This window comes from Peromyscus leucopus, chromosome 4 (genome assembly GCF_004664715.2).
Source record: "Peromyscus leucopus breed LL Stock chromosome 4, UCI_PerLeu_2.1, whole genome shotgun sequence".
NCBI classification, from domain to species: Eukaryota; Metazoa; Chordata; class Mammalia; order Rodentia; family Cricetidae; genus Peromyscus; species Peromyscus leucopus.
The window spans coordinates 151201657-151214661 of record NC_051066.1 but is presented as its reverse complement, the minus strand read 5'-3'; positions in this window follow the sequence as shown (position 1 = coordinate 151214661).

Sequence of the window (13005 nt, the reverse complement as noted above, 5' to 3'; positions counted from 1 at the left end):
ATTATCTTATATAGTTTATAATAACAGCTTTAATTTTACCTTACATTTTTTAATGAACTTCATAGGTACAAACTTTCTTTTTTAAGATTTATTTACTTATTATGTATACAGTGTTCTGTTTGCATGTGTCCCTGCAGGCCAGAAGAGGAAGCCAGATCTCATTACAGATGGTTTTGAGCCACCATGTGGATGCTGGGAATTGAACTCAGGACCTCTGGAAGAACAGCCAGTGTTCTTAACCTCTGAGCCATCTCTCCAGCCCCCCATAGGTACAAACTTAAACAAGAGTAGAAACATATATACAATATGTTGTGACAAAAATAACCTTAAATTTTTGTCAATATACAAAAATCCTTTAAACAAACGTAGAAATATACATACAGTATAACAAAAATAATTTTAAATTTGTATCAATATTCTATATTCCCCTAAATGATAACAAACATCCATAACCCACCAAATAACCAATAGCCTCCCATACACCTCTTGGGAATGTGAACATGTTCCCCAAACTTCTTCCCGCTGTCTGTGGACAAAGTATCTTTAGGGTCTCAGAGAGAAAATTTTGAGATAATGACCAAGTCCTGGGAAGGCCAGCAGTAACCTTTGCTGATAGCTATCACTTGTCAAATTTCAGGAGGTCTTGCCTGATCAAACCTGATCCATATTAACCTGATGGAATCTACAGCCTCTCATCTCCTGTGGGGACAAAACTCCAAGCATGTTTGATTTCCATTTGACAAATATATTTTTTGACTTTTAAGGCATTCCTAAGTATATAGGCTGATTTATTTCAACAGTCCCTCTTTCAGTTCCAGGTCTCTTTGCAGCTGTCCCTTGCTTTTCAACACAAAATTCAAAGTCAACACAATAGCATACAGGATCCAGACTACCTGTGTATTTCTCATCTTAAATGGCTTTTCTTTTACTCTCTCTTGAAAGACTTTATTTTGTAAACTATTCATTTTTTTCTATGACCATACCCTTTTCCTTTTCTTTTTTTTTTTTTTTCCACGGGTTTCTCTTGTAGCTTTGTCTTTTCTTGAACTCACTTGGTACAGCTGCTCATCACGAATCCCTGCTCTGCTCCATGCTGGATTAAAGCGTGTCACCCCCGCCCTTTTCCTTTTCTTAAGCCTACACACATTGTTAAACACATGGTAACCTGTTTAGAGGTTTTTCTGTCTGGACTCTTTTATTGCTTATCTTCAGCCTTTATGACCACATGAGCAAACCTTTAGACTTCAGGATTCTCCGCACGCACGCACGCAGCTCTCATCTGGCTCCTCCCACTTCTTGGGCTGGGAAAGCCAAGCCTAAAGCTCACGTCCTGGTCAGAGGTTTGTGACTAAGCTGCATTCGACCTTCCTAGCTGTGGAAGCCAGCACTGTGCTGCCACGGGCGGTTTTTACTCGGCTCGGGTTTTTATTTGGCACTGCCGGCTGAACAGCAGCGCCTCTTCTTAAAGGAGCCTTATCTCCCCCCCCAAAGCTCTCTCAGGCCCTATGGAAATATGGCCCACGTTGAAACCCCAAAATGTTGGGGTGTTTTACTCTTTTGAGGGGGCCCTCCACCCAGCTCCTAAATAAATCACACATACGGAGGCTTATTCTTAATTATGAATGCCTGGCTTGGCTTGGCTTAGTTTCTTGCCAGCCTCCCTTAACTTAAACTATCACATCTACCTTTTGCCTCTGGGCTTTTCCCGTTCTCTTAATTCTGTAAATCTTATACTTACTCATGGCTTGCTGTGTAGCTGGGTGGCTGGCCCCTGGAGTCCTCCTCCTTCTCTGGCTACTTCTCCTTCCTCCCAGATTTCTCCCTCTATATATTCTCTCTGCCTGCCAGCCCCGCCTATCCTTTCTCCTGACTCACCATTGGTCATTCAGCTCTTTATTAGACCATCGGATATTTTAGACAGGCACAGTCACACAGCTTCACAGAGTTAAACAAATGCAACATAAACAAAAGTAACACACCTTAAAATAATATTCTGCAACAGGGGAGTGGCACACTGTGGTCCCATCGCTTGGGAGGCAGGGGCAGGAAGATCACTAGACATTTCAAGTCAGCTAGGTCTACACAGCGATTGGTACGCCAGCTGGGGCTGGAGTGAGACCCTGCCGAATAAAGGAGGAGGGGAAGCCAGGTGGTGGTGGTGCACGCCTTTAATCCCAGCACTCGGGACGCAGAGGCTGGAGGATCTCTGTGATTTCGAGGCCAGCCTGGGCTACAGGAATTCTATAGCACAGCCAGGGCTCCACAGAGAGACCCTGCCTCAAAAGGGGGGAAGGGGAGGGGGAAAGAGGGAGGAGGAAGAGGAGAAGGAGAAGGAGGGAAAATGCTGCAGGGTTAAAGCATCCTGAATTCAAAACTCACAACAAGAAAGAGGCAGGTGTAGTGTCCCCAGCCTGAAGAAGGCTCGGAGTTCAAGGTCACCCGCTACCACATGGTAAGTGTGAAGACAGCCTGGGTTAAGTGAGACGCTCTCTCAAACCAAAACAGGTGTTGATGTGATGTGAGCATTGAGCTGTGAGAGGAGGTGGGAGGGAGGGATGGATTCCTGAGCAGGCAGCACAGGGTGGGTGTTCCTCAAACACTGAAACCAGGCACCCCCCAGACTGAGCGTTTCCCCTTCCGGTCCCCCAGAGAGTTGCACACTGGAGGGCTTGACACGCCCACATTCACGACACCGAAGCATGGACGCTCCCAGCATTCCCTGCCAGGTGACCTGAGCAGCCAAGAGCAGCCCTCACCTGAGCCCAGCCCTTCCCCTTCGGGTGGGAGAAGTGGGGCCAGGCTGCCGCGTGTAGACCCCAGCGCAGGACCCCAGAGGCCGGGCCAGGCTGCCGCGTGTAGACCCCACACAGGACCCCAGAGGCCAGGCCGGGCCCAGCAGGCCGGGTGTGACTCCCTCAGAGGCAGGACAGGGTCAGTGTCACAGAGGGGCAGAATGTTGCTCAGTGGGGATCAAGGTGTAAACAGCTGTAGAGCCAGGTTTGGTGGTGCCTGGTAACAGAAGGGCCGTGAGTTCAAGACCAGCCTTGCTTATATAACCAGACCCTGTCTCAATAAAAGTAAATTTTTGGAAATGGGTGGTGAGGCCCATCCCAGATGTGTGTGTGTGTGTGTGTATGTATGTATGTGTGTGTGTATATATATATATATATATATATATATGTATATACATATATGTATATATATATGCATATACATATATATATTCCTAATGGAAAAGGGCTGGGGACTCCACTCAGTTGATAGGGAGCTTGCTTAACATGCACAAGGCCCTGAGTTCGGTCCTCAAGACAGCCTGAAACTTCAAAGGGCATGCCTTTAATCCAGCACTTAGATGATCTAAGACAGAAAGATCAGAAGTTCAAGGTCATCCTCAGATACATAGAATTCAAGACCAGTCAGGCCTACATGAGACCCTGTATCGTAAAAAATAATAATAATAAATTTAAAAAAAAACACATTCCTACCACCTACATGGCGGTTATTGGTTATAACCCTCTGTTTAACTAAAGTTCCAGGGGACCCAGCACCCTCTCTGGCCTCCTCAGTCACCAGACCCGCCCAAAATGCACTTTAAATACATGAAGGCAAGGCTCATTCATACATAGCATAAAAATAAATCTTTAAAAAAAATGTTAAAATGCTGAATTTTCTGTGTATTTTATCATAGATTTAGTATTTATTGTTGTTGTGATGGTGGTTGTTATTGACAGGATCTTATGTGGTCCAGGCTACCCCCAACCTTATTACTAGCTGAGGATGACCTTGAACTCCTGATCTTCAGGCATCTCCCTTGCTGGGGTGATAGGTGAGCATTACCACAGTTGTGGAGATGGAACCCAGGACTAAGACTCTACCAACTGAGCCACATCCCCAGCCCCATATCACCACAATTTTAAAGCCCTAGGGAAAAAGAAATGGTTGTTGTTTTCACGGAGCCTAACGTGGTGACTCAGCAGAGGCCCCGCCCTCCCCAGACCAGGACCTTCTGGGACAGCCCTGTAGATAAAGCTGGTACCCAGCCTAGTGCCTCCAGCTTGACTCAGCCAACACAGTCTCTTCCCTCCCTCTCCCTCTCTCTCAGCTGCCAGTTTAGACAGCTGCCAGCTGCCCAGGGCTCCCAAGGGACCCTTCCTCAGCTGCTGTCAAAGCAGAGCAGTTGATTTGTGTTGTTTTGAGATCCTGCTTTGCATTTTGAGTTGGGGGTGGGGCACACCAGAAGCGGATGTGCTGCGTCACTGGGCTCTGGATGATCACTTTTTCTCCCGGGCTGGACACTGAGAGGGGGCATGCGTGGGGACACGCAGTCCATTTCCTCCCTTCCCTCCCTCCTTCCTTCTTTCCTCACTATTTTATTATTATTGGGAGGTGTGCGTGTGGAGTCAGGACAATTCTGGGGAGTCTGCTCCTTCCACTGTGGGTTCAATCAATGCAACTGGAATAGGGAGCGGATAAAACTTGGTGCCAAGGTTCAATTTGCTGGTGTGAAAACCAGATGATGCAGGCCATGGAGAGGAATTATCAGTGACATGTAGTGCCCGTGCGGCCAAGGCCTTTAGAAATAACCCGAAGAGCGTGTGGTGGCACCGGACCCTCGCCAGCCCAAACACCAAGAGTGTCCAGGGTCACGTGAAAACTGGGACCAGCTGGGCATGGTAGCACAGGCCTGTCATCCCTGTCCGGGGAAGGCAGAGGCCAGGGGATTGCCTCAAGTTAGGGTAGGACAAGGGAAGAGCAGACTGCGATGGTCGTTGGTAAAGCTGCTGGCCGCCAAGCCCGAGGACCTATGTCTGCTCCCGAGGACCAACAGGGTGGAATGAGAGCCAACTCAACTCCCAAGAGCCCACCAACTCCAGGCAAGTTGTCCTCAGACATCAATAAATGTAAGAAAAATCTTTAAGAGAAAGGAGGGGAGAGGTAGGGAGGGGACAAGAAAGAAAACAGACAGTTCCATGGACCAGTAGTCTTGCTGGTTCCTGTGGCTCCAGCAGCCAGCCCCTCCCCAGCAGCTCAGTGCCTCTAGGCTGAGACCTGTCAGTCCCCAGCTCCCTGGAGGGCCCAAGGGTCAAAGGGCAACCTCCACTGCACTGTTTCAGCCAAGGAGAAATAAGGAGCAGTTCCTGGAAGCTCCTGGGTTGTTTGACTTGCCTGGGTCAACACAGGGAGGAAGTGAGCCTGTGAGACGGCTCAGTCAGGTCAAAGGCTGCTGACCAGTAGCAGGTGCAGCCCTGGGTCCAGCCCCAGCCCCTGGGACAGAGGCCGCGTGTAGACCTGAGAACCTCAGCCATCCGAACTCCACCTCGGCCTCAGGAGGGGAAGTAGGAAGATGTCCAGTGCTGGGATCGCAGGTGTGTACCACTTTACTTGGTCTCTGTGGTACCTGGGACCAAATCCAGGGCTTGGTACAGATTAGGCAAGGACTCCACCCACTGAACCACACCCCAGTCCTGTGCTGGCAGGGTCCTCTTGAGACCTTCACACCCCAGGATCCTGAAGTTCACCGTGACTGAACCATCTGAAGTCACATAGTCACTTCTTACCCAATCCCGTGACCCCAGGGACCAGAGGAGGATGTTCCTTAGCTTATACTAAGGGAGGGTCAATCCCGTGCTGATCACAAGCTGCGAAGGAACAAGAAAGATGCCTCTAATTACTTCAGGGAACCGTTTCCACCAAGGTGGATGTCTCAGTCAGCATTTTCATTGCTGTAATAAACACCATGGTCAGAAAGGCATGAAGAGGAAGGGTTGATCTCAGCTTACAACTCTCAGGTCTCCATCCCTGAGGGAAGCCAGGGCAGGAACTCAAGGCAGGAACCTGGAGGCAGGAACTGAAGCAGAAGCCATCGAGGAACACTGCTTACTGGCTCGCTCCCCAGGGCTTGCTCAACCTGCTTGTTTTTATATACAACTCAGGACCACCTGCCCAGAGGGCACCACCCACAGTCAACTGGACCTTCCCCCTTAGTCATTGATCAAGGAAATGTCCCCCCAGGCTTGCCTCACAGAGATCCACCTGCCTCTGCCTCACCACCCGGCTGAGGTCCACCCTTTCCAGATAACTCTAACTCGTGTCAAGAGGACAGAAGAACCAGCCAGGACAGAGGAGGACTGGGCGGCAGCCCCTGGGGACATAAGACAGTTTGCAGTGAATGATGGGAAACAGAAGAAGACTGCCATGTTCCAGGCAAGCAGCATCCCCACCCAGTCCCTCGGGCACATTGTGGCATATTTGCACACACAGACACACAGCATACAAGTAAATTAGTAATGTTGAAAAAGAACTCTGACTGGTACGCTGTCATTGTACCTAGGTCCAGGTCTCCCCAGTGAGGAATGCCAGGTGCCTGGTGTCGGCAGGGGCCTCTGAGTGTTAATAGTGTCCCTGTAGGCTCATCAGGTGTGACACACGGGCCACCCTAGCAATGAGGGTAAAGAGAACATGCTGAGTGTGTGTGTTGGGAGTGCCTGCAGGTATCTTGGGACTTTGTCTCAGTTGCGCCATGAATCTAAAACTGCCCGATACACACATAGTCTGGGGCTCGTGAAATGTCTCAGTGGGCAAAGGTGCTTGCGGCCAAGCCTGACGACCTGAGTTTGATCCCCAGAACCCATGTGGTAGGAGAGATTCAACTCTTCTGAAATGTCCTCTTACCTCCACGTGGTGTGGCTTAAGTGTTAAAAGTATCTTTTAGAAGTAGGAGATGTCCAGAGGTAGGATCATGGAGGCCTTGAATGCCGGGGGAGAGTGTGGGTCCGTGGGTCAAGTGTAACAGATGCAGGTGGTGAGAGGCACCCAGTGCCTCTGCAGCTGGAAGGTTCTTCCAAAAGCTCATCCAACCTTTCCTACAAGGCTCCTTTGCTGAGTCCGGATCCCTGTGTGTGTCACCAAATTCCCTCAGTTGTCACCCACTGCTCAGTGTGCAGCAGCACCTTCGGCCAGCCTCCCTGCCCCTGGCCTTTGCTCTCACAGAAGGTGCATGATTCTACCAGAGCTGGTCATTTGTTACTAACTGGACACAACCCATAGTCACCTGGGAAAGGAGAGTGAGCCTTCTTCTGTGGTTCCTGCTTGACCTCCTCAGAGATGGGCTGTAACCTGGAAGTATAAGGTAAGCTAAACCCTTTCTTGCCCAAGTTGCTTTTGGTCAGAGTGTATTATCACATCAACAAATACCAATTAGAGTAAGCAGGGGGTTGCTGTGATGGACTGGACTTTGTGGTTTGGGGGAGAACTGTGCAAAGATTCTGGAGTGGAAACACTACTGAGCACTCAGGGTTTAACAAGCTGTTCTGTGGCAGTCTAGAAGAACACTTGAGAGCAATGCAGACAATGAGGTCTGGCTTGTGAAGGCTCAGGAAATGTGAGAGTCAAAGGTTGTCAGAGTTGTTCATATGATTAAGAATCTGTGGGCTGGGGTTGGAGAGATGGCTCAGACGTTAAGAGCATTGACTGTTCTTCCAGAGGTCCTGAGTTCAATTCCCAGCAACCACATGGTGGCTCACAACCATCTGTAATGAGAACTGGTGCCCTCTTCTGGCCTGCAGTCACATATGCTGTATACATAATAAATAAATAAATAAATAAATAAATAAATAAATAAATAAATAAATAAATCTAAAAAGAAAATCTGTGGGCATAAAACCTTTGCTTCGCTGGGACAATCGATGCTGGTCAGATGGAGCATGAGATCAGCAGTGATTAGGAAGAGACCAGCATCACTGAGGTGAAATCTTTTGGGAAGTGTTTCCTCAGAGACAGCACACAGAGGCCGTGGTCCAGAGGGGGCCAAGGATGCATCTCAAGATGACAGCCAAACGTGGCAATGTGTAGGAGTCTCCCACATGTGCTGGTTTTGAAGACATGAGGAAATCCTGGAGAGCAGTGGGGACTTGGCACTATGACAGAATGGGAGCCTCACAGAGGAGAGGCCAGGAGGCCACTGGGGAAGGTGTGACCTCAGTTGCAGTGGGAACCCCAGGATTGAAGGATTCATGAAGAAAAGCTCAGGCTTGGCACCATGTAGCACGGATGGAATCCCTGTAGATGGGCCCAGGGGCCATTGGTATCGGCAAAGCCTCAGTCGCAGTGAAGATCCCAGGACATTAGGGGAGGCAGGACTACGGAACGACGATGACGGGCAGTGGCGAGTGTGAGGTGGAGCAGCCCCAGCCTGGGAGACAGAGTGTGTGCTGTGGATGGCAAAGCCAGAGCAGTAAGTGGCCCGAGCTTTAAGGGCACAGGAGATCATGAATGAGTCCCAGATGTCAGACACTGAGCTACAGATTGGAATTTTCACTGTTGTCATTTGGTTTGGTTTTGATCTGATTGATCCTCTGGCCTGGTTGTCTGAGAGAAGAAAACATGTCATTTGTTTTTCCCTTTTTACAGGAGCCCACAGTTAGGAGGCTTTGGGATTTTAAAGAAACATGGGACTTTTAAAGTATTGGAATGTTCTATCTAATGTTTTAATTGAGAATTTCATACAGTGTTGTTTGTTTTTGAGACAGGCTCTCACTGTGTGACTCTGACTGTCCTTGAACTTGTTGTGTAGACCAGGGTGGCTTCACACTCACAGAGATCTGCCTGCCTCTGCCTCCCGGGTGCTGGACTTATCCCTGGATCACACAAGGTGTCTGATCCCTCTAACTCCTCACAGACCCACTCCCATCACTGGAATTTTTTGATACTGGGAATTTTTAAAAGTTGGATTGTTGGGGTGGAGAGATGGCTCAGAGTTAAGAGCACTGGCTGCTCTTCCAGAGGTCCTGAGTTCAATTCCCAGCAACCACATGGTGGCTCACAACCATCTATAATGAGATCTGGTGTGAAGGCACACATACAGGCAGAATACTGCATACGTAATAAATAAATGTTAAAAAAAAGTTGAATTGTTTTATATTATATTTATATGAGACCTTGAAGACAATCAAGGAAAAGTTATGTTTGACAGTGATGTGTTTATGTGTCAAGTTGACAAGGAGTGAGTTGATCCTGGTCAGTTTTTAATAGTTAACATAACCCAAAGTGACCTGGGAAAGGGGACAAGCCAGTGGCCAGCATTCCTCTGTGGTTCCTGTCTCCAGATTCTCACCTTGAATGCCTGCCTGTTTGCCGTTAAAGATGGACTGTGACCTGGAAGTATAAGATGAAATAAACCTTGTCTTCCCCAGGTTGCTTCTGGTCATGGTGTTTTATCACAGCAACAGAGAGGCAAACCAGGACACCGCCCCTCCTCTCCTGCCTGCCTTTGCTCTTCTGTGGTCACCGCAGTCCCATGTCATTCTGCCCCAAGGTTCTTTCTGTCCTGAAGGACATGTTCCAGATCTTCAGCCACCAGCCTCAGGCCACCACATGACGTGAGCCTAGCATAACAGAAGGATTAAATTCTGAACATCTGTAATTCATTGACTAGCCAGCCCTACTGTCAGCAAGGCCCTGGCTGGTGCAAGAGTAAACCAGCATCCCCCACCCAGGGGCGGGTCTTCCTTGCTACCAGTTTGATTGACAGCATCTCTCAAAAAAAAAAAAAAAAAAATCAACATAAATTGTTGAATAATAATGCCATGCGGTGGTGGCGCACGCCTTTAATCCCAGCACTCCAGGCAAGCAGCTCCTGTGAGTCGAGCAGCCTGGCTACAGTGAGTTCCAGAAAGCGCAAAACAAGAGAAACTGTTCGAAAAAAAAAAAATAATAATAATAATAATAATAATGCCATGTCCCATGTGTGTCCTGTGGATCTATCTGTGCATGCAAAAATGACATTATACAGGAGGCTTATAATGTGCAAAGAAGAAGCAACACCCAGTGATATCTAAAACACAGCAAACAAAAGGAAAAATATAGATAAACCTGAATCCATCAAAAGTCAAATTTTCAAAAAAGTCAAACTTTCTGTATATAAAAGGGTGCTGTCAATAAAGTGAGAGGCTGGAGAGATGGCTCAGTGGTTAAGAGCACTGGCTGCTCTTCCAGAGGACCTGAATTCAATTCCCAGCAACCACATGGTGGCTCACAACCATCTGTAATGGGATCTGATGTCCTTTTCTGACATACATACAAATAGAGCACTAATATACATAAATAAATAAATCTTTTTTTTAAATGCATGGCCTCTTTAAAAGAAAGGAAGGAAGAAAGAAAGTGAAAAGAGGTAGGTGTGTTGGTGAATTGTCTTTAATGCCAGAGGCAGGAGGATCTGTCTGAGTCCAAGGCCAGCCTGGTCTACATAGTGAGTTCCAGGACAGCCAGGACTACACAGTAAAACCCATTCTCAAAAACAACAAACAAACTCCCACTCTTTACATGGTAAAAGGATTTGAACAAATGTTTATGTGAGAAGTCACGAGTGGCCAATGAGTACAAGGAGCCATTAGGGAATTGTGAGCCACGGGCACACTGAGACGGGCACAAGCCTGTGATCCCACATCTGGCAGGCTGAGACAGGTGGATTACTGCTGCCGAGGGGCCCAGCCCCCAGCAGGTCAGAGAAACTGGAGATGAGATGTGGAGTGGGCGAACTACTGGACGGACACACAGACACACACTGGAACTTTTATCTGGGGGCCAAAGCTTAATCCTTCATTGAGTTTTTCTCTGCTAGTTGTTCCTACTCTGTTCTTTTTCTGTTCTGTCCTTCTGCCCCATGCTTTCTTCTTCTTCCCAGCTTTTCTAGATCTTTCCTGATGTTCTTCTACTTCTTCCCTGATGGTTCCATTCTATTTCTTTCTTTCCTGATGCTTTTTCTTCTACATCTTTTTCCTTTTCTCTCTTATTTTTCTCTTATGCCTAATACAAAGATGTCTACACAAGAAAAGATTACCTCACAACCACAAGTTACATATTTTCCAAAAACAATTAAAATCTTTACATAAGAAATCACATTATGATCACAAGTTACATGTTTTCCTTAGAAGCCCACAAGTAGTTAAACATTTTTCCTTTGTATTAATTTTGCCTCCATACCATCTTCACCCCAAGCAATGATTCTTTTGTGATTGATTAACAAAGTTTTAAGCAAGCCAAGTCTATTTCAGCCGCTTCCTTTGTCCTGGAGGCAGCTGTTTGTGCTTTCAGTGTGGCAGATTTTTATTTTATAAAAAACTTTAAACCAGTGGTCAGCTAAACATCTATTTTTCTTTACACACAATAGGGTCATTTAATTTCCTTTCACAACTTTGTTTTTGCAAGGTGCATGCCAGGGCCTCTGATTAATTCTGTAAGTTACATGACCAAGGAACTAAGGCCTAATCTTGGGTGTAGGAACATAATTGCTTTCTTTAATTATCAGCCTGTTTTCCCACAGGCAAATTCATGGGTCTATAATGCATAACACTTCCATGTTCTTGTTTTCCATCTTCTGCAAATCTCACATCTAATGAAAAGAAAGGTGACTTCTTGCCTTTTTTTTTTTTTTTTAGATTTATTTATTTATTATGTATACAGTGTTCTGTTTGCGTGTATCTGCAGCCAGAAGAGGAGAGATCTCATACAGATGTTGTGGACATATGGGTGCTGGATTGAACTCAGACTCTGAGAACGCAGTTTCTTATCTACCTCTCAGCCTTTTTTTTTTTATCTCCTATTCTAACCTGAACCATTTCCTTAATCATCTTCACTAACTATCCTAATCACTGTATCTTTTAGGCTAACCCAGAAAGTCCAATTAAATCATAGTTCTCACTAATCATCACTCTTATAAAAACCATCTTCATTATGATCTGCAAGTAGAGTGCCCAGTGAGGAGGAGGGTTTTCCTAACAATCACACCATACTAGATACAGTGGGACCCTTCATACAGTGTACCAGAGTCACACTATACTAGATACAGTGGGATCCTTCATACAGTGTACCAGAGTCACACTGTACTAGATACAGTGGGACCTTCATACAGTGTACCAGAGTCACACTGTACTACTAGATACAGTGGGACCCTTCATACAGTGTACCGGAGTCACGCCGTACTAGATACAGCGGGACCTTCATACAGTGTACCAGAGTCACGCTGTACTAGATACAGTGGATCCTTCATCATACTACAAGATAAGTACCAACAGGTAAGTCACACTATACTAGATACAGTGGACCTCATACAGTGACAGTCACGTACAAACAGAGATTCAACAGACCAATCACACGTACTAGATACAGCGGGACCCTTCATACAGTGTACCGAGTCACCGTACTAATACAGACTCATACAGTGTACCGGAGTCACGCCGTACTAGATACAGTGGGATCCTTCATACAGTGTACACAGTAAAGATACAGACTTCATACAGTGTACCAGAGTCACACTGTATACTAGATACAGTGGGACCCTTCATACAGTGTACCGGAGTCACACCGTACTAGATACAGTGGGACCCTTCATACAGTGTACCGGAGTCACACTGTACTAGATACAGTGGGATCCTTCATACAGTGTACCAGAGTCACACCGTACTAGATACAGCAGGACCCTTCATACAGTGTACTGGAGTCACACTGTACTAGATACAGTGGGACCCTTCATACAGTGTACCGAGTCACACCGTACTAGATACAGTGGCACCCTTCATATAGCAATCACAGCATGTCAACCACAGCAGGAACATGGCAGCAGGAAGCTGGAGGATGCACGGCAGAAGCAAAGGAACATTCTGGAGACAATCTGCTGGGGCTTTGCCTCTCCATGATGGACCCCGAGCAGCTCTGTTATCCCCTGGGCTGTATTCCATAAGCTCCATCGCTGCCTGCAGCTCCTCTGACATGGCCACCAGCAGATTACCATGAGTTAGAGGCAAGCAGGCTACACAGTGAGATCCCATCTCACAAACAACAAAGGCTGGGAGGTGCTACGTGCCTGTTGTCCTAACACTTGGAAATAGAGACAGCAGAGTCAAGAGTTCAGGATCACCTTCAGCTAAATAGTGAGGAGTTTGAGGCTATCCTGGTATACATGGGCCCCGTTTCAAAGAACAGATGAATAAATAAATGGTATGTAAT